We start from the raw sequence: 25,313 nt of genomic DNA, 5'->3' as shown, positions 1-25,313 counted from the left end.
CACTGGAGGGTCATTTATTCACTCTTTGGACATGAACAAAGTAATGAGCAGTTAAGCTGGAGCAATAAAACACTGTCATCCAGATTCACTGAACTGCAGAAACTACTCAGAAAGGGAGAAGACATTTCTCCCAGCTACTCACCCAGAGCAAACAATAACTACCTGACCCATGGCTCTAATCTCACAAAAAAATCTCAGTGTCTTTTAGAGGGGAATGGTGTAGCCCCAGCTGAACCCATTCTTTGCAAGAATTACTAGAGAAATAATACTGCTAACTACCAGGCTAACTACAATTTGGCAAACACATCTACCTTGTTAAGAATTCTGTGTCTGTTAGCAATCAAGTTCCCTGATTCTGGAAGTATGGCGATGTCGCTACCAACCCATCCTCAGCAGACCTGAACTCTATCTGACCGACCTATATTGAATCCCCGTAGCAAAGATTCCAGGGCGCACAGTATCCATGGGACAGTAAGCAGCCAGAATCCTAACACAGAAACTGAAATTATTAAAAATGGAAATCCAGACACACTGTCCTCGATCATATTTGATTAATTCAATCAGGAAAGTTAATGCATTCCTTCTCTTAAAACCCACACCACAGCATTCCTTCTAAAATCCGAAAGGTAAAAGTGAGTCGAAAGGGGGAGGTGGGGCTCCTAGTACTTTTTCCTCCTCTGCTAACATCTCTGATCTTTCACTCTCTAGTACAGTCTCATTTAAGAAAATTTGCTTAAAATTAGGGAAACATTTATATCTATTCCCTAAAAAACAAATATAGCATATTCTCTTCAAACATCAGTACTATATTTTTCTTCTTCCATTTACCTATTTCCTTTTGTTATGTTTTCCCCTCCTACTTTTCATTTTCCATATTAATCTCTTATCTGACTTCTATTCCTCCCTTTCTCACCTTTATTACCCTTTAACCATCCTATTTTTGCATCTACTATTCATATTCAAACCACACATTTATAATTAGCTTTTCTAAAAATGAGAAAATTAAAAATCTAAAAAAAGTACCTCTATAATAAAACTACAATATAATAAAACTTCCCTCAAAACTGAAACAAGACCTTTCCCACACTGAACAAGACGCAACACACAGCACACTCTGCCGTGCACAGTGAACACACTCCGATGTACGGTGTGTGCCCACACTGTTGGCCTAAACGTCCAGGGAAAAAACTGTTCGTTTTAATTTTTAATTTAGTATGTTACTTATCTATACTTAGGTACTTGTTTTTTGTATTATAAAGAATTTTTTAGCATTTATTTGTGAATATACTATGGTACAAGAAATTTTATGTAACAAATAATTACAAAACACAAGGACCAATACGAGGAATTTCAGGTACTACCAATGTATAATGCGCATCCTTATTTTTCCTACAAAAATTTGGGCAAAAAAGTCACATTATACACAGCAAAGTACAGTACAAACACATGCTATATATCCATATATCCAAACACACATTTATTAAAATATAACATAACACACATGGCTTATTTTTTTAACTTGGGTACATGTGTGGATTGGTATTAAGGTTAGTGCGCAAAAAATGTCTTTGATGCCACTATATTGTCAAAATGCATCTTCAGTCATAATGTCATCATATGTGCTAATTGTTTAATCCATATGAAATAGGACCACACAGAAAACATCCTTTTATTTAAATATCTTTTAAATAACTAATTTAAAATCATTAATCTCCCCACTCAACCTCTGTAGCTAGTTTTTAAGCCTATAAAGAAAACTCTCCCCAGTAACCCACACACACCTTCCTCTGACCAACCCCACTGCAAGTGAGTTTCAGAGCAGCCACACCACCTCCAAGCGGTTGCAGAGCTCGTCTCCTGAGCCTGCTTTCTCCAGCGGCTCTAGGAAAATCGCCTGGGTAGGATAACGCGTCATTCGCTACACACAATGACACCGAGGCTCCACCCACAAGAGATTCTACATTAGTGGGTCTCAGAAGAGGTAAAAAACCTATGTTTTTACATCTACGAAGATCCCAAAATACAGCAGCTTTGAGAACTACAGCCCAAGAGATTACCTTCAATTCTACTCTTCGAAGTCTGAAGCCTCCAAAAACACTACTGATTCCATAAAAATAAGCATCAATGTTGACAATAATGCTATTCTTCAATCACTTGAGAACGTCTCCTCTGAAGCCCCAGAACACTTGACAGCAACAATCCTTTTAAACCAGGAGCCAAAATTACAGACCTCCAATACTATTGGGGTGACCAGTTAATAATCAAAGCTACCAATTTCTGTGTTCCTTCTCAGTGGGCCAAGGACTGTGTTGTTCTCTGTCTATTATTTCTAACCTCCATCACAACCCCTGAGGCAACTACCCATATATGCATTTTACTGATGAAGAAACAGTATCAGGCAGACCAAAGAACTAGCCCAAGGTCATTCAGCTAGTAAGTGACAGAAGTGCAAATTAAACCTCTCTCACACCTCTGAAATCCTCTAAGGGTCATTCACAGAACGACTCCCATGTATTCGAACTCAGCCACCATCTATAACGCAACCCTTTGTCCTCCCTTGTAATTTCGTCGTAAGGCGTCTTGCTTTCCCACCTACATTCTACCCTCTTTAGAACCTCTGTTCCATTAACTGCAATGCACTCCGACTTCTTTTAGAGGATGTTCATTTAACCAACGTGCCTCAACTGTTATCAAACTCACCCCAAAAGACAGAAAAGCTTTTCATTCTCCCCTCCCTCCTAAACAGGACAGGTGAGAAGTTTTAGCAAACTCCTTGGCCCCTCCCATTGCTGCATCAGTCTGTGTTGTTCTATACTCATGAAAAAACCTTCTCCTCAATCTGACCCATGCCACTCATTCATTGAACAAATATTTGCTGAGTGCCAAGTATGTAGGAGGAATGAACAGCGCCTAGGAGTGGGGCTATAGCTGTGAAAAGAACAAACAGGGGCCCCACACTCAAGCAGTCCAAAAGCTTGCTTGGAAGGTTGATACTCAACAACTATTACAAATGGGATGAAATAATTAAGGAAAAAATGTAAATGCTATAGAAACAACTCATCCAATCTGTTAAGCAGAGAGGAAAAGTGTTGTTTCATCTAAGACCTAGAAATGAAAAGTTTAACTAAGTACAGATAAGAGCTTTCCAGGAAGCAGAAAGGATATTTGGAACAGCCCTGAGACCAAAAAGACAAGACATAGTTTAGGCCCCAGGTGTTGGACAGCAAAAATGGTGAGAGAAAGCTGGAGAAGGAAAGAAACGGGATCATTCAGGGTCTCTAACAAGATTACATTTGTGTGTTTAAAGGGTCAAGTGTTGGCCTTTCCTTTCCTAAGCACTGACTACAGTTTTCAGAAACCAGTAACACAGAATCTATCACTCTGCTGTGATTTGTCTCTTACTATACTGACAGCTTCTTAAATTTCAGAAAACTGAAAAATACTTTTATTATTCATTTAAGTGACTCGAGTTTTAGTCTACTGAACATTTTACAGTGAGTTTAACTGGCACCTTGAAACAAGTTGTTTCATGTGGAAGTTTAAGCATAAATGAACAATACTTTGTTGTTCAGATTAAAGTGAAATATCATGAGGATTAAAAAAACTATATTTGACACGATTCTATTTGCTTCATGCAAAACAGAAATGAAAGTGTAAAACAATAATGAAGGATGAATATAACTTGTGAAAAGAAAATGGAAACACAATTACACTAAAGCAATAATAAATGATATAAATGGAATACTGTTAAAATATTAAAAAAGTAGACGTGCCTATAAATCAAGCGAAGATGCAACTTTATAAGATACTTTGACTGTTCATAGCAAACATACTCTAAACTCAACAAGCAGTCCACACTTTAACACTCACCTTGTAAATATAAAGGCTCACAGAAAACTAAGCCAATAAATTTAAAAGAATTATATTTAGCATTTAACTTTCCTCCTATCAGCAGGCTAAGAGTTCGTAAATCGGGAGAATGGGAGAAGAACAGAAAAAGTAACTTTTGGAGGCAAGGAGCCGTAAGAATATTTCACCTGTTTCAGGATTTCCCCACCTCCGCTTCCTCTCAAGAAAATTTCAACCATCAATTACATTGTTCTCTCCTATGTATCTCATCTTCACCCAGCTCCAAGATTCTTATCAGCATTTATACTTAATCAAGTCTTTATACTTAAAACAAATAAGGAGTCCCTCAATCCAGCATCCTTCTCTGCTACTGCTCTCTTTTCCTTCCCAAACTTCTCACAAGTTCAATATATTCAGTCTCCATTTAGAATACTTTTCAGTCAACCTTCAAGCAATTCCAACGTGGTTGCCACACAGTTCTCACTAAAATCTCCAAAGACCTCTTTGTCTCTACATTTTCAAATAAAAAGTCCCCAACCTGCCTGACATTTGGCAGCATTGACCATAGCTGACCAGCCTCTTGAAACACTCCTTACTTTGCTTCTACCCACTCCACTCTGATTTCCCACCCCTTCTTCAGTTCCTTCTTATTCTGCTTTGCTAGCTAGTCCTTCTCCTGTAAACCTTAAGGTTCAAGGGGGGTTGACTTTGAGCTCTCCTCTAACACTACCCTCTCCCTGGGTGCCGTACCCATGCTCAAGGCTTCCATACCATCTGTATGCCAATGACTGCCAAAACACCAGTCCAGATCTCATCTCTGATATCCCAACCCCCATATCAAAGTGTGTATTCAGAAATATCAAAGACACATCAAACTCCACATCTTCCAAAAGCCAACTCACCATTATTCCCAAAAAGCAAACGAGGTATTCCCTATCTCAGTCCAGCTGCACAAGCCAGAAATATCCAGGGGAGGTGATTATACTATATGACCTCTAAGTCCTTTTCTATTCTGATTTTATAACCTACACCACCAGTTCTCAATGTGGTCCAGGGATCTCCGAGGGCCTATGAAACATTTCCAGGGGGTGGAGGAAGGTCTTAGAAGTCAAAACCATTTCCACAACAATATGAAGGTATCACTGGTCTTTTTTCACTTTCCTTCTCTTATGACTGTGTTAGTGGAGCTTCCCAAAGGCTTCATGACACGCGATATCGCACCAGACGGAATGCAGAGCAGATATGAGAATCCAGATGTCCTCCATTAAGCCAGATAGTAAAAAGATTTGAAAACTGTCAAATAATTCCTCACTTCTCACTAAGCACTTTTTTTGTTTGGGGAAATAAAGTTCTTTTTCATTAAAAAATGGTTACTTGTCAATACAACATGTGTTTAGTTATTTAAAATAAATTAATAAATGTTTAAAATTTGTAATACAGTAAATAACAATACAGATAGCCCACATAAATAAAAGCTCTTCGAGTTTTCAGTAACACAAGGGTATCAAGTGGTCTTGACACCAAAAAGTCTGAGAAACGCTGATCTATACCCACGGTGTATGTGAACACAGACTGAGAAGGTGTAAGATGACAGCAAATTCACCAGTATCTTCTGGCGGCCATTCCTCCTTACACATTTATTGACAGTGCTCTCATTCAGTCACACAGACTCATTCAGCTCCATTATTTATTGGGCTCCTACTACGTGCCAGGCACTAGGGATAAAAGATGAAAGAAATGACATCAGTCTGGCTCTCACAGAGAGTATTTTCCAAGGTTTTGCTACATTTCATTTCTCTCCTATCAGACCCTATATAACAACCATTTCTGCCTGAAAGGTTGAGAAAAGACAACCTTGCAATAACTACACAAACTAGTCTTATTATAAAACAGACAAATTCAGCAGGGACCAGGCTAGGAAAAGTGAAAACATTCCAGCTCTAAGTCAGACCTGTTACATTGTTCCAAGTAAACTGTCAATAACCAACACTCCCATAATGTAGTACAACATACAAATACAAATGACCTATGTTGACTTACTGTACTCCAGGAAATCCAGAAGAAACTATGTAATATTTGGTACCAGTCTGGATGCCAGTGCATAGGAGGCAGGTGAGGATCTCAAAGAACACAACATCCCCCACTGATACGAAAGAGCTAAACTAGCACCTTACTGAAAGTATCCCTAGTCTTTGACTTAGGGACAGAAGAAAAAAAACAAAAACAAAACCTCAATCCTCTAGAAATAGGAGCCTATATTTTTGCTTTACTTTGCTTTAATTAAACACTATCTAGTTATCCTTAAAATTTACTCTTCTAAATTAATTTCAAGAAATATATCCCACAAAGGCATCTTACAGTTTGCAACTCAGGATTATTTTTTTGCCTTAAAGTATAAAACTTTCACTACGAAAGCTTCCCTGATACAGAAGAAACTGTTAACACTTGGTAGTAACTCCAAGGAGAGGGAGTGAGAGTCCAGGACAGGCAGCCAATTTCTCAGTGGATGTGTTTTTCAATTTTTTACAAGTAGATGCACGTACCATTTTTTGAGGGGAAAAAAACAAGGAAAAATAAATAATTTTGAAAAGTTTCCTTCTACAGTCAATAACTTAGCCAACTCAGAGTCTGTTACGGAAACGAAGACAACTCCTTTTTTCTTTCACTGAAGCCTTTACTGAGTCCTTGACCTAGGGCAGGTGCTCTCACCTTGTGGACCCACAGCTCTTCATCACTCTTACCTGCCCTGTCCTCTTATATACATGTCTACCTGCCTCTTCCACCGGACCGGACCGTGGGGATGTTTTACTTGTCTTTGTTAGTCCCAGTCCATTCACAGGACACACTAGGTGGTCCAGGCTGCTGAATGATGACAGTCTCACCCATACATCTCAGAATCCATTCTTAAATGAAAACATGCAAAAAAAAAATTAAAACAACCCACAAGTATTCCATACAATAGAAAGAGGTTAACCATTCCTAGGCACAAAATTTCTTTTATGGTAGCATGTAAAAAAAAAAAATTAATTATACATATGTATGCATTTTATATTTTGAAAGAAGCCCCAAACTAAAATAAATTGTTTAATAAAATACTCTTATTATTAACTTGTAGCAGTGCTGTTACTGATAAATTATTTTAAAAGTAATGTTTAAAAGTGAGAGATGCCACAACTCCATGTGCAGCTTTTACAAGTCCACTTGAAACGACAACAAAGTGGTTAGCTTTTTAAAAAAACACCAAAACCCAAACTTTTCACAGACAAATGCTTCCTGTTTGCAAAAATAAATCCTAGTTGTAAAAACATCTTCTTTACATCATTACTTCCCTATAGCATTTAAAATAACTCATCATACAAAATGTAGTGTTACATAAATTTTCAGATGTGTCTATTGTATAAGGTAGTCTAACTTCATTTATAACAAATCAGAGAACAAAGCATATTAAAGCTCAAGTTAGGGGTCAAATGTTTATCATAATAGTGACCCATCAGTAGGTTAAAAATTTTGTGTGTGTGAGCTGGAGCTAGCATTTTTTAATGAAACCAAACAGAATTAAACTGAAAATATCAGTGTATTGAAAGTAGTAAGGGTTTTTTATTTTTTGTAAAACCATTCTATTCTATATATCACTCTCTCTCTGTATATATATATATGAATATTATGTCTCCACGGAAAATATGTGGGTCTCCTAGTCACAAGTTCTAGCGGTTCCAAGCTTTCTCAGTTCACAGAACCCTAGTGTCTCAGTAGTTTTCTCATGGTGCCCCTAGGCCCAAAAAATACCTAACAATCCCATTTATTAAGTAGTTAGGCCCATACAATTTAGTACTTATATCCTAACTACTCTGAAAAATACATATAAATTGAAAGAAGTATTTTATTTTATTACAAACTTCTTAGTGGGATGTATGTGTCCAAGAGGCATTACACAACTTCTCAAACCTCGAAACCACTTTGGACACATCACTTTCATTTACTGTTTCACAAGCAGTTTTGCAGAGGACTTGCTCTTTATCACAGCAGTCCTCCAAAACCTAGCTTTCTGAAGACACACTGTCACCCAGAGGAATACGGCCCAATCTCAAGAGCACTACCTCCCTCAAACTAAATGTTTGAGCAGGGTCCCACAGATGGCAAATGTCCCACGGATATCCCACAGCTGTCGGATATTACGGTTTCCCTCAAAATTTAAAAGTATCCCACAAGGCCCATGTCAGTTCACCATGGTGCTCCAAGGTAACTTGGGGCACAGTCGGGAATCTTGGGTTTAAAAAAATATTGATCCAGCCTACACGCTTATTTTGTAAATTCAGAAACGGGGTTTAAGGTCACAAAGCTTGTAGAAAAATAAGTACATTAGGGATTTTCATAAATTAATTTTAACCTTCCATCAACAAAAGTTTTGAAACAGAACCTAATCATGTGATATTCTGTTGACAAAATCTGTACATCTCTGAAAAACAACTATCTTCAAAAATACATTTATATGACCATATAATAGAAGAAAATTTCTGCTTCCGTATTTTCTTTTCCAGCAAAAAACTGTAAAAGTGGGACATAAGATAAACAATACAAAAGTGTCTGAAGTATAAAAAGGGAAGTCATCCACTGTCCCAGGGATAACACAGCTAATAGTTTAATGTCTATCCTTTCAGACTCCTCCACACACACGGAGAAATCAAAAGAAAATCAAACTACATTTCTTTGCGTGTGTGTGTGTGTGTGTGTGTATAATATTCCACAATGTAGTGCAACTTATTTTTTCCTCCTCAATATTATGTAATAAACATTCTTCCATGTCACTACATAATAGTAAATGCAAACACTTCTGGGGAGCCTACTATGCTTATTTAGGGTTAAAAATTAACTTACTTAAATCTCACAACAGACTTCTAAGAGGGAACAACAATTATTTCCCCTTTATAGATGAGTTTAAGTACCCTGCTAATGGTCACAGCTGGTAAATGATGTAGTTAGTATTTGAGCCCAGAAAGTCTGCTACAAGGTTCTGAACACAGGTTCAAGGATACACTCAGCTGTTTCTCAGAAGTAAATACAACTGTCCTCAAACTGTTAACAAGGGCATAGTAACTCATATCATAAATATACTATAATATTAACTATTCCCCTACCAATGGACATTCAGGACATTTTCTTGTTGTTTATAAATGTTAATGACAGTTATTCATAATAATGCTAAAAATGAACGTCCTTATAGTTTTGTTCCTATGCTCTTGTATTGAAATTTCTGTAAGATAAACTCCTACGAATGAAATGACTCTACCAAAAGAGTGCACCTTTAATTTTAATAGGTAATGCCAAATGTCCTTCCGGAACATTGTTCCAGTTGTGCCAATCTGTAGGCCCAATTACAGAGAGGGTTGAGATTCATTTTTAAGTTAATATTTTTATCACTGAAAAGAAAAGCCTGTTTTGAGTTTTTAATTAACACTGATGTAGAATAGACGGCCTGGTTGTTCACAATTATCTTTTCGTTTGATAATCATCTGACATATTAAACAAATGTAAACTTAGCAGCTATATAGTGAATTCTTCATCCTGTTGTAAAACCAACTATAAGTAAGAGATTTTCATCACATGATGCTTGTTTACTTAGGTATAAAATGTGAGAAGTGGACTAGCTGGCCTTTAAGATTTAAAACTCCCGATCCTGTAATTAAGAAGTGACTTGAAGTTATTACAAGCCTGTAATTATAGTACTAGTATAATAGGTAGGGTTCTAAACCATCTATTCTCTATAAACTACACTAACTGTTGCCAGAACAGCGAGGCAAATCATTAAAATAGTCAATAAAGTTTTCAGTACTCCACCTGTGGCTTATTCGCAGTGGCTTTTTAATCCCAGTGGCTTCTGTCATTCCCTTTCTTCCTAGAGAACTTGAATATACCCTGGGAGTGTGTTCCTAAGAAGAACTAGGAGCTATGAACTAGTATGGCTTTGGTTTGGGTTTTTTAAATATTATGTCAAGACCATTCTCCAGTCAATTTATTCAACCAACATTCACTGTTTTGCTATGTGCCAGGTGCTGGGCGCCAAATAGTTAACAGAGGATCTCTGCAATCACAGAATTTACAGACTAGACAAGAAAGTCAAATAATAACCCAAAGTAACAACTAGAAATGTAAAGTTACACTTGGGATAACAAGCAAAAAATATTAGTGCAGAAAAAACTATGCAATCACTTGATTATCCAGTTTTGGGGGGACTATTTGTGACACTAGAAATTATTTGATATGGGGTAAAAAGTCAATAAAAGTAATTAGGAGATTTTGGGAGCTCCCTTCTAGTTCTTAGACAGGATGCTGCTTGATTCATGAATTGCTTAATAAAGCCATTTATTAAGCAATAGATCTTGATATATATAGTGTGTGTGTGTGTGTGTGTCTCACAACTTGCTCCACCCTACAAAAAGAGCAAATCACAAGTATACATGGCCAGTTAACTTTTTAAATCTACAATAAAACTACAATAAAAATCGCCAATTGTTACTAGTTTTCAGTTATGCTACTGACCATGTAGCTTGAATGTTTCCTTTATATAATCAAGAGTATAAATGATTTGAAGTACCAAAGATGACAGCACTATGAGTATCCAAACAAAATGAGAAACAACAAATTAACTACAATTTCTTAGGAACATTGTTCAAGCAAAAAGTACATATAGAAGTAAAGCAATATATCATCATACTTCATGACTTGTAACAATTAATAAAATGCTATAACGTGTTTAACGAACTGACGATCATCAGGACATAAGGAGCAAGTGACATGTCAAAAGGAACCAAAATAAATTTTCATTTAGATTTTAAAAAGCTAAGAGCCAAAAATATCTATATTAATATTCTATTTAAAATAATACTAATTCTAGAATGTTAGACTTACTGTGATCATTTTGCAACATACACAAGTATTGATTATGTTGTATACCTAAAACTAATATGTTGTCAATTAAAAAACAGTGAAAATAAAATTAATTGTAGATCAACTGCAGAAATAAGGGCAGCATTCACTTCACATAAAGGAACCTCAGTGTGTGTCAATTTCCACAACTGCAAAATAGGGACAATATTTATCCAACCTACTTCACAAAATTGCTATGAAGACTAAATAAAATAATGTATGTGGGAGCAGATCAAAAAATAATGTCAGTTATTTTAGATAGCAGCTTCTTTTTTGTTCTCACTATACTTTAAAGCAATTTAGCAAAAATAAATTTGGATAAGGACTTAATCTCCTGTATTCTGTCCATTTTAAGGCAAACATGTTATAAAATGGGCAAAAGACTGGTATTCAGAAACATTAGAAAAAAAATTCAAAACTTCCTACTTCACAAATTGATTACCCCACAAGAGGCTGGCTGTTCAAGTATTAATACTCTTACATAATGCTACATAGCAATGTATCCCAGAGAATCAGAGGAATTTATTCACATATGTATGGAATTGTTTACATATAGCTCATGATTATTACAAAATTCTGCTACTGACCATGAAAACATGAGACACACATGTACTTATCCACACGCACAATGTATTCTAACTTGATGTTTATTTTCTGATTAAAGTATCTTAAATTCAATGCAATGAGGTTCAATGGCTGACTTACTTGACTACCTGGGATTGGAGTTTGTCAATTTAGCACAACCGAACAATTACACACCCACTCGAGTCTGAGGCAACTTCTACCACAGGTCTAACAACCAATCCTCCCAAGTCCCAATCTCCTGTTATTAGCAGCACACTGCCTTATTTAAAAACAAACTTTTACACTATGACATTTTTCTAAATGGAGAGCAGTTTTCAGTGTTTTATCACTGCTTGTACAAACCTTTTTCAGATCGTTACTAAATCTGCCTAAGTCAGCCTTTCCTTCAAAACCCTGAAAATGGAGAGGGCAGGAGGAGATACGTTAACATGGCAACATAACCCTAACGACTTTTCCAAATCCAAAACAAGGATCACCTCCAAACAAAACGATCCGGCGGAGTACATGGATCCTAACCACTATTTTCCTGACAACCGGTTTTCTCCTATACGAAGGACTGACTGGCTACTACACTAAAGCCACACGAAAACCTGGACCTGGACCTATCTGCAGCTTCCTATCTGAAAACGAAAAATCCATCCACATTCCAACCCATATCTGTAACATTAGCTAAATGTTATATAGCATGTTGGGCTACATTTTCAAAGAGGGCAGAGGAAAATGACAACTTCAAAATTTCCCCTTAAATCATGTGTTAATAAATCGGGAGACGACATTCAGCAGCTGCTACACTGGAGCAGAAAATCAAAGTTTTTCCTATACTTGAGCATGTTTATCCCCACCAAAAAGGAACAGAAACTAGTCATCCCTGCCAGTTCCCCGGGATTTCCCAAAATATGCCTGATCTCTAAATGAATAAGAGACACTTCAGAAACCAAAGGTGAGAGGTATCGTACATCTTTCGTAGAGGAGGGGAGGGGCGGGGAGGTGGGGGCTCAGCACCCGCAGGTAAAGGAGGAAAGCCCGTCTCTGGCAGGCACCGGTAGGGCTGGAAACCCGGGTCTCAGGAATAAGAGATGGCCCTCCCGGCAAAGCGTCAGACCCAGGCTGGTTCGCCAAGGGGGATGCCAGGTCAAGCCACCGGCCCCTGCACCGCGCTTGTCTCGCCTCCACCGGGGACCCGGGACCGCGGACAGAGACAGCGGAGGCTACGCGGGCGTCCGTGGTCCCAGCCATGTCCTGCCGAAGCTCACCTGAGAGTGTCGCCTCCGCCCTCGGCTCCCACGGTGCATCCCGCGGGGCCTGGCGGAGGGTACAGTGACGCCGCCCCGACCTGCCCCAGGGCTGCCCGGCCTGGCCTCCCCGCTCCGGGGACGCACCCGGTGCCCGCCTCGCACCGGCTCCCGGGAGCCGCGGGTCTGCAGAGACGGAAGGAGAGGCGGAAAGGCTGCCTCCCCTCCCCCACAGCAAGCCGGCCCCTGAGCTGCGGCTCTCTGCAGTTCCCTCTGGCGCAGGTCTGGCCCCGCTCCCCCGCCCGGGAGTCACTTCGGCGGTGGCGGCCCAGTCGCCATTACAGCCCAACAACTGACACGGAGGAGGAGCGGCGCCGGCAGCAGTGGCGGTGGCGGCGGCGGCGCGAGGCAGGGCGGGAGCAGTAGGGGCCCAGGCAAACCTCGCGAGAACTGTCCCGAGACTGTTGCTCAGGAATGCAACCTTCGGTTAGGGCCATGTTGATTGTGGCCAAATGGTAAAGGCCACCGAAAGCGATGAGAGGAACCTCGAGGACGCCATGGTTGGTGTGGCGAAGTTTGACTCGGGAGGAGCCAAAGTAGGTCCGCAGCGGAGACCTTCTCCGCTCTCTTTCCTCTGACTCAAGCTGGGCCTTGGGGCTGCACAGTTCACCCTCGGCCGCCGAAAACAGGCTAGGGGCGGGGGTTGTTGACAAGGATGACCTGGAAGTCTAGAAATTGCAGATTCTTAGAGTTTACGATGTTTCACCAAGTGTCCAAATAAATCTTCTTTACCCCAGTCAGTTTCAGAGAGATCGCAGCTCTGCGGCTGCTGCAGTCATCCACTGCTGTCATTGGCCGTTTTATTCGCGAGGGTTACAGTTCTCTTCTGCATGCACTCTAATGGCTTAAGACTCCAGTGCAAGTAGAAGGGAGATTCCTCCCGTTGGGTGTTGGCTTTGATATAACTCTGCTTTGGTAAACTCCCTGTAACCAACATATCTTCCAATATCATTATCCTCTGTCCCCAATCTTTGCGTGGTGAATTCTATCATCTGTCAAGATTTAGCTTAAATGACAGCGCTGGCGCAAACCGTGGCACCTTCTGATACGTGTTCACAGCGCACAAGCTCCCCACCCATCACTTTTCTCCACCTTCTGAAATCCGGTAGCTCTTTTCCCCGGGGACTGTTTCTCATTTTTTAGTATTTCGAGGATTTTTAAGTGTCTTTTATTTCTCTATACCGCAACAGAGCCTAGCACAGTTACTAGGACACTAGATGCTCAGTAAATGTTTGTTGAGTAGATCGTATCGATAAAACCTGGAGCCGATAGCTGCCCCCTCTTTGGAGAACCTATGGCTATACCTGAATAGGAGCTAAATGGACGTAAAAAATGCTGCACTTTTGTAAAATATGTACTGTGAACAGGAAACTTGGGTATCCCGATGGCGGTAAGAAAAACAACCTAAGAAAAGCCTCAGAGGAATTGCCTGGGAGAGGACCTATTGCTGGTCAGGAATAACAGAACCTGGAATGTACCTTAAAGTTTCAGCCACAGTCACAGGGAAAACACACCAACCAATAAGGCAAATAGTCAAACGGTGTTTGTCTATGTCATTGAAAAAGAGGAACTTGGGATTTGAACTCAGCAGTAGCTCAGAATCTCACTCCTCTTAACTGTGAACAGTTACCTGCCCCTTACCAAAACAAAAAAACAAAAAAGCATAGCTTGAAAGAAAAGAAATTCTAAGTCTAGTAAAATTAAGATACAGCCCTTTACTCAACTTACCTGCAACCTCTTGTTGAGTAGATATTAAAACAGGTTGGTTCTGACGTATTGCTAGGTAAGAGATTTATTCCTGTCTGCAAAAGTCAAGATAAGACTCTTAGGAAAGAGATTAGAGATTTCCCTTGTACATTGCAGCTATGTGAATTTAGCAAGAAACAAGCTCAGATAAGCACACACTTATTTCTGGTCTGGAAATTTATTTTCTACCTTTAAAAAAAGATTTTAAAATGCCTACTCCAAATAATCTATAAATACAATTAACTTTGATTTTGTATGAACCAGGTGCTGAGAATGAAATGCTTGTGATCAAATACCTCAGGGTGTACAAGGGCTTGGCACTTTCACATTAGGGCAGAGCACTGTCGATCCAACCCACATCTGATTCCAAACCCTCTACTCACAACAATTTGCCCTCTGAGTCTAGAACAAGGAATTCACCCTGGATGGACATAGTGTTAGCAGAGATTCTGGCTCTAGAGTATATATTTTTTTTCTGATGTACGGGATACGACTGGAAGATCTGATGGAACTGTAGGACAATTAAATCAGGGGTAGGACTTACACTTTCTTCCCACTCTGAATTATTGGTTCATGGTGTTTGGTAAAGGTAGCTAGGATTTAGGAAGTATATTCTATCAAGTATAAAGTTGACATGAAAAGAACAAACATGCCCTCAGAAAGAGTATGTATGCCCTTCTACAAGATTGCAAATAAAACATAAATCTTTTTAACAGTGCCATGCATTTAGCTCTAACAGTTAATAAAAACTCATTAAATGGATGCATGGATGCATGAATGGATGGATTGATTCATTCCATCAATGAAATAGACCAGGAGAGCTAGCTGGAACTCTAAGGCAAAACAAATTCCACTTCTTAAACAGCTAGTTGTTCAGTTCAAAGTAGCTTTTTGGGGACTGAATTATCTGGCAAATTGCTCCAAATCCACATCTCACTTTTGATGGCTAATCCCTCCCTTAAAATGAGTACTGAAGTGTTCTTGGAATAAAGCCAGGAAATGGGGTTAGTTTCAAAAGCAAACCAGGATTTAGCACAAACCTGAGGCTGACGTTTTAAGTTATTTTAAATATTTTATTTATTTATTTTTAGAGAGAGGGGAAGGGAAGGAGAAAGAGTGGGAGAGAAACATCAATGTGTGGTTGCCTCTCATTTGCCCCCCACTGGGGACCTGGCCCGCAACCCAGGCATATGCCCTGACCGGGAATCGAACCAGCAGCCCTTTGCTTCACAGGCTTGTGGTCAATCCACTGAGCTATACCAGCCAGGGCTTAAGGGTTTTATTTTATTTTATGTATTTATTTTTAGAGAGAAGAGAAGGGAGGGAGAAAGAGAAGGAGAGAGACTTGAATCAGTTGTCTCTCATACATGCCCCAAGCAGGGACCAAACCCACAACCCAGGCATGTGCCCTGACCAGGAATCCAACCTATGACCTTTCATTTTGCAGGACAACACCCAACCAACAGAGCCATACCAATCAGGGCTGACATTCTTTTTTTTTTAATAGAGAGGCTTAGAATCACAGATTCATTTATTGTAGCAGTTGTGAAGCATCGGAAACAATAGGTGCATCTCAAACACATTGCGTAATAAAAGCACTGTTGGGTGTAAAAAGCAACTGGCTTAAATGATATCCACAGTCTGGCATTTATGTACATAAAAACCAAAATAATTCAATACATATTCTGTGGACACATGTATGTACCCAAGTGTATAACGATATGGAAGAGGGTTAAACTCGGGTGTTAGGGAACAGATCTGGATTAAGGCGAGGCTGACCTGACCATTGCGTTGCTGTGATTTGCTTCCTATCTTGTTAGGTTTCATCAACCAGCCTTGTCAATGAGACAATCAATATACTTAAATCCAAAGACTAAGTCTCATTTTCCCCAAATTAAATCTCGTGCTCGTTAAGAACAAAAATACTTCTTAAATGTGACTGTGAAATGTTTTAAAACTTTAAAAATTACATTTTCCTATATTTAACCCCTGTGAACCTTCAGAGATTAGTTTGCTTTGCTGTTGAGTACCTTCTTTTCCTTAGTATTTCCCCTATTGACGTCTCTTTTAAATTGCTTAGCTTAATAGACATGGTGATCCTTTTACTAACTACAGGCAACCCCCCTTTTTTAAGAACACTGTTAAAGAGAAGAGCTTTTTTCTTTACGGCATCTCTTTGTTTCAGTGATGATTTATAGACTGGTAATAGAAGCATGCAATAAAATATAGCAAGACAGCTGCAATTAAAAAAAAAACACTGAAGAATATAAGTCAGAACGAGGTTATATTTTGCAAGGGGTGAACCAGCTTATTTCCAGGCAGTGGAAAGTTTTAAACTCTTGGCAGGAGAGTCTCTATGGCCCTTCCAAAAATAGAAAAAGGCAGCTGGGTACCCGGGCTGGTAGAAGACCCCCGGGTTTTTAGTGAGACTTATGAGCCACTAAAACACTCCCGGAATCCCGAGATTGGATGCCCCCCACCTGTTACACAAGAACACATGAGCATTTGCTTACAAATCCCACTGCATTAGCAGAAGGCCCGCAAAATATCACAAGAGGACAGAAGCAGCTGGGACTGTCTCACAGAAAAACCGACAGGCTTAAGAGTGATGGGGAAGACGTAGCTGGTTGGGGAACTGGAAGTGATTGCACATTTTATCAAGCACGAAGTAAAAAAATTGGCAAAGTAAACACATATACTGTTCTAACACGCTGATAACTATTTTACATATAAAAGTGATATGATAACTCATACATATGCATTTCATGTAATTAATATATGTATCATATAACATATATCTAAATAACTCTTGAATAAACTCTAACACCCTCAGCCATTCACACACATTGTTGGCTTTAATTCTCATCGAAACCTCTGCCAGGTCACTCTCTTTCACAGGTGAGGAAGCTGGTTCTTAGGAAGGCAAAGTGGCGGGGTCTCGGTCACAAGGATAGAGTGGTGAGCTAGAACGGGAACCTCGTCTCCTGAACCCCATCGCGTGCCTGTTCCATCACTGCTGGCTGCTCGAGGCCACCAGAGGCTCTTCGGAAAGAACGCCGGAGGGTGGGCTTCTGTGCTTTGGCCAAACTCAAACGTCATGAGTGTCTAAGTGAGGAGTCATTCTGTTTGCTGAGTCCATGGCTCCTCTCTCCCCCCCGAGTCTCTAGTCACCTTTTCACCAGATCACACAGGTGACAAAGGCTGTACCAGGAGCAGCGAGAGTAGGTTTACAGCTGCGAGTACACGAAACAGAGTTTATTCTTGTATTATTATTTATGAACTATTGCATTATTTCGCATTTGAACAACTGTAAACCTGCTTTTTCCCCTCCCCCCCAAGTGCGGATATACACATCTACCGACATTTATCTGTAACGCTCTGCCCTGAATGAACCAACCTCTCGTCAGTCACTGTAACCCTGAGCTCAGGCCAGAAGGAAAGAGAAATGTATCCATTCTTCATTTTGAAATATTGTTCCAGTTTACATGCAGTTTGTGTAAAACTTTGTGCTGTGATTATAGTTGACTTTTAGCAGAAGTATTTGATACTAGTAGTATGTAAAAAAAATTCTGTTTGTGTTTTCACCAGGAGTAGTGATATTGAGTTCACACCAAAAAGTCTGTGTTCATGAAACAGACTATAAAACCCTTATAGGAGCTGGGGATAAATTTATAGGATACAAGGGGGAGAGTAGCATTCTTGAGAGGACAGTCACCACGGACCACCTGCACCTCCATAATACGTTCCTGTAAAGATTAGAGAATTTTCGGGGGTGATCCTGAGTTGAGTGGAGATAGAAAGCATAGAGTAATTCCTAGAGAGCTAGTTCATGGCCCACCCCCCAGAAATAACGTATCACACACACACACACACACACACACACATGCACACAAACATACACACTAGGACATTGGGTAATAACCTGATACAGTTTCACCATGGTTCATGTTAGGTGCCTAAAATGGGTTCTACTAAATAACCTAAACCTAATGTGGGTACTTTTTTAAATCTGGAAGAATTTATTTTCAAATCCATCTCTTGGCCTGCCTGGCATGGCTCAGTGAATTGAGCGCTGGCCTGCAAACTAAAGTGTGGCCAGTTCAATTCCCAGCTAGGACACGTGCCTGGGTTGCAGGCCTGGTCTCCAGCTGGGGGTGTGTGAAAGGCGACCAATCTATGTTTCTCTCACACATCTCTGTTTCTCTCCCTCTCTTTCTCCTGTCACTCCGCCAAAGATAAATAAATATAAATCTCTGAAATTCCTCCCACAAAAAGCAACCATGACTTACTCGGAAAGTATTTTCATCAAATTGTTTACAGAAGATAAGTTTTAAAAGTACATTCACTACCAATTTACACTAATAAATGTCTTTTGGTATGTGGAAAGCTGACCTGCTGCGATGCTCAGAAAAGTAGGTTAGATTCCTGAAATAATTTTCTAGTTCCATTACCAGCTCATCGTGCCTGCCTAAACAAGCTATTCGGTTTCCTAGTATCTTTCTCCCTCCACCCATGAAATGGGGGCAGTAACATTTGCTCTTAGATTATGTCAGCGGAGCACCTGGGGAGCCTCTGCTGAAAGGCGCCAGAAGTCCTCATTATCTGGGCATGACCTCATTCCGGCTGAAAGCTGGACTTTACCAAGCCTCACCGATGACCTCAGTGCCTACCTTCCCAACTCTTCCTGTTCCACTTGCTTTTCACTGTATTCATGTCTGTTTACTCTCTTTATGTATTTTAACTTCATTGCACTGTTTGCATTGTTTTGAGGAGAGCTGATGCTTTGAAGAAACCATGAGACAACATTTTAATGCATTTTCTACTTTTTTGTTGTTTGCACTCATAGGTGTTGTTTGTGCACTTAAACATAAGTGTTGTTTGCACTTATAAGATTTGAAACAAATAAAAAAGGACTTAAACAACTTTGTAACTATAGCTATGACAGTTATATTAGGCTTCTTGTTTGAGTTATTTACATTTTAATTCATATAACAGGTCATTTTCAGGATGCACACATATCTTTATATCCCTCCCCGCACACTTGGTGAGAGATTTAAGGTGGATGTTGCAACTGCTGTCAGTTTTGAGGTTTGCGTCCCTTTTCTAGGGAAACAAGATAACATGATATAAGGAGGGCAAAAGATTATTTCCTGCAGACTAAATCTGAACTTAACCTCTAGTCCAACCAGCTGATACGTATGGATCCCCTCAGATAAGATGGCAAAGGTCAAAGGGCTACTTCAGGAACAACTGACTCCAAAAGCAGAGCTGCTGATTCAGTGACAATTAAGACCTGGAGATGAAGTCAGAGGGTTCTCAGCTGCGTTTCCTGAACGTGAAAGCACTTCCTTCCCTCTGTCTGTCAACCTTCTGATCCAAGGCTGGTAAAAATATTTCAGGGGAGCCAACTTGGTCTTTGGAATCTACCAGGTAACAACAGAAAAGCTAATTCTTGGGACTGTTTCCAACTTTGGAATCTGCCCTCAGAGATGTTTCAAGATGTATTACACATTCAAACAAAGCTTGACTCATTTGCTGGACAATGGACAGATTATGAGATAGAGACAGACTTCCATCAGAAACATCAAGCAGAATACTATGGGCTTAACACTATTTCCCTTATATCCATTATATGTTTGTGGCTTATAAGACATGGTTTAATATCACTTTTGCTCCTTAAGGAGTAGATATTATGGGATAGAATGAAGCATGATGATTAAGAATGTAGGCTCTGGAGTCAGTGAGTTCAAATTCTATCTCCACCAGTTACTAACAGGATAGCGTTGTGTCTTCGTGTTCTCATCTACAGTATCTACTTCAAAGGATTATGAAAATTAAATGAGATACTGTGTATCCATATCCGATGCCTATGGTGGTGCCTGGCATATATTACATTCTCAATAAACATTAGCTTAGGCTATACTAAGTTTGGTGTAGCTCAGGTTGGGGTCCCTGAAAAGTGGACTATGAGACAAAATTTAGTGTGTGGAATGTTTACCAGGGAGCACCCTCAGTATGAACACCTGTGGGAGGGAGAGAAGGAAACAGGATGGGGGAGGAGCAATCTCGGTGTAATACAGGTCCCATAGCCTCGCCTATGCCATGGGAAGCTTGAGTGCAGATGGCCCACCCAAGTTGAACTGTGTCGGGCTGAGACGGCTGAGCCTTTATATTCCCTCCATCAGGCGTTGCTATGCACCACTCTCCCTGTCTCTGGCCATGACCTTGGGCAAAGTGGGTCCCTGCAGCTGGGGCAATCCGTGAAGTGACTGACACTGGAGGCTGTCCACTGACTGCACTCTCAGCGGCAGGCACAAAAAATTCTTCCTTTAAGGGTGTCTAGGTAGCATGTACCGTCACTGGTCAACATAGGGGGGTCTGTGCAGCATTTGGAAAAAGCACATCGACAAATTACAGATGCTTGAAGGAGGGAGGTCTTTAAGGACAAAAGCAGGGTAGTGACACTGAGTAAGAATAAGCCATGGGAACAGGAAAAAGAACTACAGATGAATGATGGAAAGCTTTCTCGTTTTTAATCCCCCACGTCATTGGAGAGGAGGGACTCTAGTACCTAGAAGCCCTTTGTTGAATGAACATTGTAATGGGTTGGGGTTTGTAGTGGAGGTGTAACCTGGGAGAAATCTGGTGTATTCTGCATAATAAGAGTCACCTAGGAAGGTGGAAATAGTAGCCAGTCACAGTTGATGCCAGTCATAAGGGGCAAGGAGAATTGTTGCTAAGGATTTAGGGGAACAAAAATTAATAACATCGGAGCTTTGATGTGCTTGGCAGTAAGTGCTTTGCATGTACTACTCGACTTAGTCCTCACAACATTATAGAAGTTACCATGATTTCCCTCTGTTTAGAGATGAGGAACCCGGGGCTGAGAGAAGTAATTTGCCAGTGTCACTCTGTGAGAAAGTGCGGAGCGGGGACTGGGACTCAGGCAGGAGGAATCTAGACTGAGGGCCTGTTCTCTTATCACCCTCTCCCTCTGTCTCTGTGAAACTGCCGAGGCTTTTGATCCGAATGGGCTCTATCTCAGGAATTCAAAGAGGTGTCATTTTGCATCAAGGCTGAGGGCAAGAACAGAGGCTGTGTGTGGTATGCAGGGAAAGCTAACGCCCAGGTTGCGTGTAGGTATTTTGCAAAAAGACACACTGTGAACCCATACTGCTGGCCTTTAGTTGCAGAAGCATGATGCCAGCATGACACAAGCATGAGTCAACAGATAGGACTGTGTAATGACTGTCTCATTCTACTTGAACGTCTTCACACCCTCGGTGTGTGCAATGCTGGATTCCACAAAGCTGAGCAAGGAGGAAAGAAAAGGGTTTTAAGAGAGAGCCACAGATGAGAATCCACAGGTCAAAAATGTACTCCAGCCTACGTAGACTAGAGAGATTGGGAGGAAATACCATATATGGGGATCTCAAGGTTATATACACTGTGGTCAGGATAGATACTTTAAAGCCAGATTGCCTGGGTCAGCATCTGGGCTTCACTACTTGCTCTGTGGGTATTCTTGAATGTCACTTTCTACCTTTCTGTGCTTCAGTCTCCTATTAAATTGGGGTAACAGTACCACTTCACTGGGCTACTGTGAGAATTCAGTTAATACGTGTCAAGCACTTGGAACAGCTTTAGTAAGTACTCAGTAAATAACAAAATACGAACAAGGGTGAAGGACAACTCAATACATATTCAAATACAAAGATCTTTATAAAGCTCATTTCCATCTGCATCGTACAAAAAATAAGAGGAAGTCCATGTAAACTACGAGAGATTGAGAACAGATTTAAACATTTTGCCCATCAAGAAGTGCAGGTACCTACTGTTGGGTGAGAGTTCTCTCGAGGGCAGTAGAGCACGGACCAGATTCTGTTTGTTAGCCTAAGAATGGTGCTAAGTGTGGGAAAACACTCAGATGTTAGGTCTGAAGCAGGGGTACACGGTTGCCTACCATGCCTCACTTGCCCAAGAAACAGACTGAAAACTAAAGAAAGCTCTGTTCTTTTGAGGGTCTTACCAACAAACAGTAGCCATTATATATCAAGATAGTACCTGGAGGGTTTTTAAAGAAAGATTTTATTTATATTATTTTTTTAAAAAATTTATCTTTATATTTAGAGAGAGGGGAAGGAGGAGAGAAACATCAATGTGTGGTTGCCTCTCATGCACCCCCTACTGGGGAATCTGGTCTGCAACCCAGGCATGGGCCCTGACTGGGAATTGAACTGGTGACCCTTTGGTTTCCACGCTGACATTCAATCCACTGAGCCACACCAGCCAAAGCAAAATAGTACCTGAAGTTGTGATAACTATTTCCCTTTTTCAGCACAGAAAACACAGAAGCAATGGGAAGAAATCAGAATACAAATTTATCTAGACAGAGCCATGACCAGGACCCAAATTCTAAAACATTAATATTATTCCCATTACCTTTAATTTCCTTTCATTGATTAAAAAAATGAATTAGTGTAGCATCACATTATATACATCTCTATATATTTGAAGATGTACTCAGTTGTCCTTTACCTATCTCCGCTTATTTACTCTGATCTGATATCAGCAAACTGCCGCCCCACCCCTGGTCCCGGTTAAAGGGGTCACCTAGTGAAGTATGTATAATCATGTATTTGTTTTTCAGGGATCATCCAATCAGATCCACATCCATGATGCGTTAAAAGTCACGAAGGAGAAGTGGCTAGGGTGTAGCGAACCCTAAGGAGAGAAGGAATGGCTGCCGAGGTCTCCATCCAGAACAGCCCTACCAGTTCCTGTATTTTCCTGTCTTGGGGTCCGAGACATACAGCCTTACAATCCCACTCCATTCCTCCCCTTCTCTTTTGCTGGTTTGACAGGGCTTTTATAATCAAACAATCTCTGACTAAATGTGTGACTATCTGTACTTCACACTGCTGAAAGTCAACATAAAGACACACAGAATTTAGTCTACAACTGTGTGCTTAGTATTTTTGGGACAGAAGATACTTGAGAAATAGAAAGATGTTTAGTAATACCGCACTTTGAAGAGCCTCCTGTGAAGTATTCCAATAGTTTCTCTGTAACCACATTTAACCACCAAAACCTTCAGTTCCACTTCTCAAATATTTTGTTCATCTTCCCTCCACGCCATCCCTTTAACTTAACAACACTATGGGAAGATGTAAGGAAACCCACTAGCTTTTTTAAAGAAAGCTCAAATTCGAGATCTCACTGTGGAGAAAACTCAGGGCCTCCCAGGTTTGTCTCTGAACATCCCCCTTCCCCTCAAGGACCTCTCACGTAGGATCCTCACTTGCTTTGCTGGAAAAGGACTAATTTCCTTGTACCGCACGGGTTGATCCCCTTTGTCTTAAGTTACGAGAAGCAATTCTGACTCCAGGACGAAACAGTCATAAAAGCTTTAGAGAAAGGTTTAGGAGTAACAGGAAAAACAGCAAGTAAAACACTGAAAGATACAAATGACCTATTCTAGCTCCTTAGATAGGGTGTGCAATTTGTATTCAAGAAATATGTGAGCACTCAGTGGGATTGTCAGTGTGCGTGTATCAGTGACACTCCTGCTCTCGAGAGGCGTGAGGATGTGGTTGTGAGTGGCCTGCCGTCCGTGGTGCCGGATGAACGAGGGAGTGGAGACAAGGCAGTGAGACCAGTATCATGGGTGGGGACGGTTTCAGTGCCGTCGTCTAAAAAACGAAGGCCTTAAGGTACAAGAATTAGCAGAGCACGAGATTGGGGGAAGGCAGAGGGCAGGACATGAAGCACTCCAGCAGGTTCCAAGTATGTGCAAAAGGGAAGACTATAATTGATAGACTGTGAGGGGTTTCCCCTTCTTATGCTCAGGTGACAGGCTGTGTTTTTCCTATCGCGAGCATGTCGGGACACTTCTCTGAATCTAGGCCAAAGAGAGCTCCTACTCAATACCTTCCTTTTCCCGGTCAATGGCAGCTTGCTCACTTTGGTTTCCCAGACTCAGGGCTCACGTCTTCATTCCAGGTGGCTGATGACAGCAGAATTGTCACACTGTAAGATTTTGCTTTATGACCTTGATGGGGTCAACATGGCAGAACAGTCCCTTTATGCATTTAGTGAGAAATGCCTCCTTACGCTGCCAACACAAAGGCCACTTTCCAAAGACACAAGATCACAGGGAAACGGCTTTATCTCTTAGGCATGATCCATGCAAACCCTTTCTGTAGTTCTCACAGAATGAAAAGCGAGTTACTTCCATCTTTGTTTTGAGGACTGAAGGTTTACAAAACTTCTTTACATACAAGGAAGTCATTAAAAGGGAAGTGAATTAAGTTTCTAGAAATTCATATGACCAGTATTGTACTGTGGGTTTCCCTGGGCTAATATTGCCATGCAAAGTCACAATGTGACTAGTTTCTAAAAACCCTAGTCCCTATTTGCAAGCCAATGACATTAAATTTTCCCTTGTAAACGAATGATAAACAGAAAATAGAATATTTTAGGTAACAATGATCTTAAAACACGGATGCTCTTGAGCATGCATTCTCAATGGGGGCAAAATAATATTCCTCTCCATCTGTACAAAGCACAAAAATATACTATGATCCCAGAGGAGATATATAGAATATACGTGGTATTACTTTCATGGGGGTAGATGATTAGAAAAAATACATTGACAAGGGCTCTTTAGGGAGGTGAGAATTAAAAATTTCAGAAACACTGCTACAAAATCTTTTGTTAAATCAGGAATGCCTACATTCATTCCATTTTAGAGACAACTCAAAATCCCTGGATGAAATACAAAATCATGGTGATTATACTTCTAACTAATGTACTTGTGAAGGGGCCCTTTGTTTCTCCTAGCCAAGTGCAAAGAAAACTCTCGGATTAATTTGAAAAAGTTTATGAATCATTAAGTTTACAAAACATACAGGAAAG

At 40.4% G+C, this 25,313-nt stretch overlaps 1 protein-coding gene across 6 annotated transcripts in view; it reads right to left on the bottom strand.

Annotated features, from left to right (window-relative positions):
• Positions 1 to 12,700, bottom strand: part of CEP350 (centrosomal protein 350) — a 110,388-nt gene extending 97,688 nt beyond the window's left edge. For all 6 annotated transcript variants that reach the window (XM_053663672.1, XM_037145626.2, XM_053663674.1 and 3 more), the window contains exon 1: positions 12,612 to 12,700. The gene's annotated coding sequence lies outside the window, so the exon portion shown is untranslated. The remainder of the gene's footprint in view (positions 1 to 12,611) is intronic.
• Positions 12,701 to 25,313: the final 12,613 nt, after the last annotated feature.

Source organism: Artibeus jamaicensis, unplaced genomic scaffold (assembly GCF_021234435.1).
Source record: "Artibeus jamaicensis isolate MK-2021 breed Jamaican fruit bat unplaced genomic scaffold, CSHL_Jam_final contig_327, whole genome shotgun sequence".
In the NCBI taxonomy this organism is placed as follows: domain Eukaryota; kingdom Metazoa; phylum Chordata; class Mammalia; order Chiroptera; family Phyllostomidae; genus Artibeus; species Artibeus jamaicensis.
This window is presented reverse-complemented; position numbering and strand designations above follow the sequence as displayed.